This window comes from Oncorhynchus kisutch, linkage group LG10 (genome assembly GCF_002021735.2).
Source record: "Oncorhynchus kisutch isolate 150728-3 linkage group LG10, Okis_V2, whole genome shotgun sequence".
Lineage (NCBI taxonomy): Eukaryota > Metazoa > Chordata > Actinopteri > Salmoniformes > Salmonidae > Oncorhynchus > Oncorhynchus kisutch.
In genome coordinates this window covers 26262035-26269494 of record NC_034183.2, presented here as the reverse complement: position 1 = coordinate 26269494, position 7460 = coordinate 26262035, and positions in this window count along the sequence as shown.

Here is a 7460-nt window from a genome sequence, read left to right as displayed (position 1 = left end):
ATACAAGTTATACACATGGATTTATAGATATACCTCTCCTTAATGCAACCGCTGTGTCAGATTTCAAAAAAACTTTACGGAAAAAGCCAACCATGCAATATTCTGAGACGGCGCTCAGAAAATAAATAAAATTATACGCCATGTTGGAGTCAACAGAAATCAGAAATCACATTATAAATATTCCCTTACCTTTGATGATCTTCATCTGAATGCACTCCCAGGAATCCTAGTTCCACAATAAATACTTGATTTGTTCGATAATGTCCATTATTTATGTCCAAGTAGCTACTTTTGTTAGCGCGTTTAGTACACAAATCCAAATGCTCGTGCAGGTCCGTCCGAATGTTGGACAAAAACTTCAAAAAGTTATATTACAGGTCAAATAAACTTCTCAAACTAAGTATAGAATCAATGTTTAGGTTGTTGTTATCATAAATCTTCAATAAAGTTCCAACCAGAGAATTCCTTTGTCTGTAGAGAAGCCATCGCTATCATGTGAATTGCGCGTGACTAGCCCTTGTCTCTCTGCCAGACACCTGGCTCATTCAGCTCCCATTCAGCCCCAGAACACAGTAAAAGCCTCATTCACGTTTCTAAAGATGGTTGACATCTAGTGGAATCCCTAGGAAGTGCAACTTCATACATATCATACTGTGAATTCAATAGGGGCTGGGTTGAAAATCGACCAACCTCAGATTTCTCACTTCCTGTTTGGATTTCTTCTCCGGTTTTGGCCTGCCATATGAGTTCTGTTATACTCACAGACATCATTCAAACAGTTTTAGAAACTTCGGAGTGGTTTCTATCCAATACTAATACTATGCACATATTAATACTATTAATAATATGCATATATTAGAACTGGGACTGAGGAGCAGGCTGTTTACTTTGGGCACCTCTGGGCACCTTTCATCCAAGCTACTCAATACTGCCCCTACAGCCATAAGAAGTTAATGCAACCGTTGTGTCAGATTTCAAAAAAACTTTACGGAAAAAGCACACCATGCAATAATCTGAGTACAGTGCTCAGACAACAAAACAAACCAAAAAGATACCCGCCATGTCGTGGAGTCAACAGAAGTCAGAAATAGCATTATAAATATTCACTTACCTTTGATGATCTTCATCAGAATGCACTCCCAGGAATCCCAGTTCCACAATAAATGTTTGTTTTGTTCGATAATGTCTATCATTTATGTCCAAATACCTCCTTTTGTTAGCGTGTTTACTAAAAAATCCAAACTCACGAGGTGCGGGCAAGTCCAGGCGAAAGTTCAGACGGAAAGTTCAAAAAGTTATATTACAGTTCGTAGAAACATGTCAAACGATGTATAGAATCAATCTTTAGGATGTTTTTAACATAAATCTTCAATAATGTTCCAACTGGAGAATTCCTTTGTCTTTAGAATTGCAATGGAATGCAGGTCGCTCTCACGTGAGTGCGCCACTCTGGCAGACCCCTGACTCAATCAGCTCTCATTCCCCCCTCCTTCACAGTAGAATACTCAAACAAGTTTCTAAAGACTGTTGACATCTAGTGGAAGCCGTAGGAAGTGCAATTTGACCCCATAGACACTGTATATTTGATAGGCAATGACTTGAAAAACTACAAACCTCAAATTTCCCACTTCCTGGTTGGATTTTTTTCTCATGTTTTTGCCTGCCATATGAGCTCTGTTAGACTCACAGACATCATTCAAACAGTTTTCCAAATCTACCAATAATATGCATATATTAGCAACTGGGCCTGAGTAGCAGGCAGTTTACTCTGGGCACCTTATTCATCCAAGCTACTCAATACTGCCCCAGCCATAAGAAGTTAAACATAAGAATGAGTGTGACTTTTTGTCACAACCCGGCTCGTGGGAAGTGACAAAGAGCTCTTATAGGACCAGGGCACAAATAATAATAGAATAATAATCAATAATGTTGCTCTTTATTTAACCATCTTACATATAAAACCTTATTTGTCATTGAAAATTGTGATTAACTCACCACAGGTTAATGAGAAGGGCGTGCTTGAAAGGATGCACATAACTCTGCAATGTTGGGTTCTTTTGGAGAGAGTCTCAGTCTTAAGTCATTTTCCACACACTGTGTGACTGTATTTAGTTTTCATGCTAGTGAGGGCCAATAATCCACTCTCACATAGGTACCTGGTTGCAAAGGGCATCAGTGTCTTAACAGCGCGATTTGCAAAGGCAGGATACTCTGAGCGCAGCCCAATCCAGAAATCTGGCAGTGGCTTCTGATTAAATTCAATTTTCACAGAACCGTTTGTTGCAATTTTGATGAGGTTCTCTTGTTCAGATATCAGTAAGTGGACTGGAGGCAATTAAAGAACCTACGTAATTGCACACCCAACTCACTCAGGTGCTTCGCTATATCCCATTTGACATTGTCCGAAAGCTTGAGTTCATTTGCACACAAAAAAATCACACAACGATGGAAAGACCTGTGTGTTGTCCTTGTTAATGTAGACAGAGAAGGAGCTTCTTCTAACTTCTTAATCATAGCCTCAATTTTGTCCCACTCATTGAATATTGTTGTGGAGAGTCCCTGTAATCCTAGATTCAGATCATTCAGGTGAGAAAAAACTTCACCCAGAAAGGCCAGTTGTGTGAGAAACTTATCGGCAGACAAGTGAAAATTATGGTCAGTAAAGTAAACTTAAAGCTTGTCTCTCAATTTAAAAAAGCATGTACATTTTTTGATAACCTGTGCACTTCTGTATGCTGTAAAGGTTTTACATGGTCACTGCCCATATCATTGCATAGTGTAGAAAATACATGAGAGTTCAGGGGCCTTGCTTTACTTAACAAAGTTAACCATTTTCACTGTAGTGTTCAAAACGTCTTTCAAGCTGTCAGGCATTCCCTTGGCAAAAAGAGCCTCTCGGTGGATGCTGAAGTGTACCCAAGTGGTGTTGGGAGCAACAGCTTGCACACACGTTACCACTTCACTATGTTTCCCTGTCATGGCTTTTGCGCCATCAGCATAGATACCAAGACATCTTGACCACCAAAGTCCATTTGATGCCACAAAGCTGCCCAGTACTTAAAAACTATCCTCTCCTGTCCTGGTTTCCAGAAGAGCCTTAATTAGAGCCTTCCTTAATTAACCCCCCATAAACATAATGGACATGTGCCAGACCCGCCACGTCTGTTGACTCATCCAGCTGTAACGCATAGAATTCCCTAGCTTGTATGCGAAGCAGTAATTGTTTCAAAACATCTCCTGCCATGTCACTGATGAGTTGTGAAACAGTGTTGTTTGATGAGGGCATTGCCTGTATAGTTTTTTTTGGCCTTTTCCACCCAGCGTTGTCCCAGCCATATCTGTGGTAGGAGGAAGAATTAAGTTCTCCACAATATTATGGGGCTTGCCTGTCATACCCACTCAGTAGCTCACCATTTAAGACGCTTCTAGCCCCTTCTTATTAATGTTGTTGCTTTTATACGTCTTACTACTCGACAGTCATCTTAATTCTCTCTCAAAAAACTCCTGTGGCTTATTTTTCAAATTGGCATGTTTTGTTTCTAAATATCTGCGCAAGAGTGAAGGTTTCATTGAGTTGTGAGATAGTACTTTTGCACATATAACACACTGTGGATGAGGACAGGCACTACTCCCAATATAAGTCAACCCCAAATGTAGTTCTCATCATATTTGCACCTCTTCGATGGTCCAACGTCCCTGTCTGTTGTTCGGTGTTTTCCTGGGTAAGGGGCAGGGCAGGAGCTCTTCGGCTGCATCAGATTCACAACTGTCAGTGTCCATGCTAGCTGGGCTAACAAAACATGTAGAATTACTGATGCTAGCATTGGATGTGCTTGTGGAAGCAGAACAAATTGTGTCGTCGATAGGTGCAGGTGTAGCACTGCTAGCAGTAGTGGTTGAATTTGTACAATTGCTTAACTTGCTAGTAGTAGCAGTACTACCAGTCGAGCTGGTATGTGTCTCTTTGGACGCAGGCCTTACTTCTTTTAACCATTTATCCATTTCCAAGCGAACGGAATGAGCAGCAGCTACGTTTGGCTACATTTTAAAAAGTGAATCACATTTTTCTTTGGAATACCCCCGATGGCATTGCGCGTACCCCTGGGGGTACGCCTACCCCAATTTGGGAGTACCTGATCTAGGTAAATCGAAGATGGGTAAGCTGGAAGGTACAGATTGGTACATGAGATAAAGTATAATTTAAAACAGTTGATTGTTGTGGTGTAGCTGATCAATCCCTTTAAAACAAATTGCTCTATTACCATCAAATGTTTAATTTACTTTGATATTTTCACAGTTAGATATGGACTAATGGGTTTGGCTAGTAGGATGGTGTTTGTAAAATAGAAAACGAAACAGGAAAGTGATGGTCAGGGAAGTGGTGGCAGTGTGGCTGGTGTTTCCCACATGCAGTAAGTGCAGTAATTAAACGGTGTGCAGGGACAGGGGCAGGGGCAGCAGTGGCAGTGAGGAACACAACACAGTGCAGGGCAAGGTTGGCAGTGGGCCCAGCCTGTGGTAGCTTGGCCTGTTTTGGGAAGCCAGAGGACATGGGTTCCCACTGCAGACAGACATACAAACCGGGCGATGACATAAACAACCAGCACAACACAGGGCCTGCAGCCTGCATGGCACATCCCAGGCCCAGACTACAACACTAGCTGGGAGAGAGTCAACAAACTCACATCACAGACATCATCCTCCTCTGCCAAAAACAGACAAATTAACCCCTAGCGACACAAACAACTCAGCTCCCATCCTAACATGGAAGTTAAACAGTGTAGACATAAGACATCGCTCAAAGCCATTAACCACCTATTGCACTTATCGATGGATTACCAAAAAACATCAGGACAACAACAATTAATATATATGTGAGTCTCTGTGGCTGTGGTAAATAGTGAGGGTGGGGTAAAGGGCAACCTAGAATAGTAATTTAAGATAGTCCTGCCATATGACACATCACAATACCACAGTCACAGCTTTGGAAAGACCATTTCCCTCCACATAATGAGTAACTAATGGGTCTGCTGATGAGATATGTTGTTGTTGGTTGATGTTGTGGTTGTTGTTGGTGGTGTTGTTGTTGTGTGGGGGAGGAGATTCAACAGAGTGTGGCTCGAGCTATTCTGATTACGTTTCCTTTGTCACCAAACGACCAGATGCTGCCAATTCGTGGGATACAAATTAAATAGACAGAGAACATGTTACCGTGCTGAAAGAAGTGATGGGTGCCGACAGGAGAGATTAACTTCACCGTGGCAACAGCGCTGTGTTACAAGGAGCCATTGGAAACGGCATGGCTGAAATGATTGCTCAGAGTGCCGTGTGAGACTGACGCCGCCGGAGAATGAATGGGCCAAGCAGAGCGCAGTTGAAATAAAACGGTCATCACTAACACCAAATAAACAAATACGGATGGAACAAATGTAGCAAATCAAATAAAGTTCTGTGTAGGCAAGAACTACTGCTTGCCGAGCATAAGATTGCTGAACCAAACAGTAATATACAAAGTGAAATATATAGCCTGTGCAGGCATAAAACAAAAAGAGGGCCAGGACAAAAAACTAACTTCATTAAAACCAATGCAATCAACCACTGAAACGGAAGTTCCTTTTTCAGTGTACTATAAAATAGAACAAATACAAATACAGTTCCGTAAAATGAGTTACTAACAATAAAATACATTTAGGAGGCTTTCAAATGATAGTAATTGGAACAAAGTATAGTACTTATTATTTGCTATTTTATTATTTCCTATTTTATTAAAAGGATGGATGCCACCCTTGTTACTTATGCTCATTATGGTTTCTAGACTTTCTGTCTTTATCCTTCTTTTTCTCTCTGCTCTGTGTATATCAGAAGAAATAAAAAATCTATGAGGTACTGTAAGTTGTCAGAAACTAGTTTTGTTGTTGAATGTTAAATGTGGTTTGGGATGAGCTGTGGTCTTCTGAGGTGAAGACAGAGGAGCTGTGGTGGTGGATGATGAGGGAATAAGCAGCCCAGCTCCAGCTCCAGCTCCAGTGGCTGATGGGAGATGAAATCCTGGATCAAACTCCTTTCATTTCATCTGCTTCACCATAATTGCTTTCACTCTCTCGAGTAACAACACACTGATTGCAAACTCAATAGGTTCTTTACAGATGATTAGATACAACGGAGGACCTTTTGAAAAACTTTGGCAGTACTTTAGTGAGAGAGACATCAAAGACAAACAACAGGCAGGGAGCCCTCAGTGGCACACTCCAGTGCCCGTCTGAAAGCCCACTCCTTCCTGCTTAGTCTGTTCTGATATTGCTGTTGGAGACATTTACATTGTGGATAAACCAGGAGAGTGACTCAGTTTCCTTGGCCTCTCTGTGGTCCGATGTGGTGCCAGTCTTACTGGAGAAAATCATTTTGGGACCTACTGGGTTGTACTCGTACAATCTGTCATGGAGAGCAGACATCAACCCAGCAGGGACATGAGGTGGGCTGGTACTAGGCCCATATGATTTACACAGTACAACAACCACTGGCTGGGACAACTGACTTGTTGTGAGAGTCTATCCCATGTCACCTTGGCAACCAAAGACATGAGGTGTTATGCGATCATCCACCTGAATACATTGTGCTACATTGGCACTGTGAATGTTTAGGACCAGGTGCCTCATAGGCCCCAAGTTGCTCAGTTGGTAGAGCATGGCACTTGCAATGCCAGTGTTGTGGGTTTGATTCCCATGGGGGACCAGAATGAAAAATGCATTTATGAATTAGAGTGTCTGCGAAATGATTAAAATGTCAATGTAAATGTCATACACACCTATATTGGAGGTAATTGACCAGTACACTGATCAAGCTATTAGACTGTATGGGGAAAAAACACTTACCATAATATTTTCAGAACTGTGCATGTGGCAAGTCCTCCCAGAATGATTCTTCCGAACTGCATGATCTATAAATAAAGATGAATGAAAGAGCCAGTCAGCACATGATAGTCAAAGCAATCAACTTGATTTCTCTCACTGTGGATAGAGTGCTGCCTGCTCCAGCTCCAGTATAATAGGCTATCCAGCTAGCACATAACGTCATTTTGTATACAACCTTCCAACAACTTTCTGGGAATGGTGCAGGATAATTCTCAGCATATTTATGGAACTTGAAAAAAAAAAACATTATTTTCTTGGTATTTCATTACTTTAACACAATGGCGCAACTTTGGTGTTAGAAGTGGGGGACACACAATTATTATTGTTATTTAAATTTTTTATCCAGTCGGATAAATACTCCAAACCGCCTACCCAACCCCTCAGAGGCGTCCGCATGATCCTAAAGCACACCGTTGCCTCGTTTTGTATCACATTCCAATGATAAAACTGGGGGGGACAAAAATGCTATTTCAGAATGTGGGGAGGAACATGTCCCCCCCGATCCCCAGTGAAAGTTGTGCCCCTGCTTTAACAGAATGTTTCCTAAAA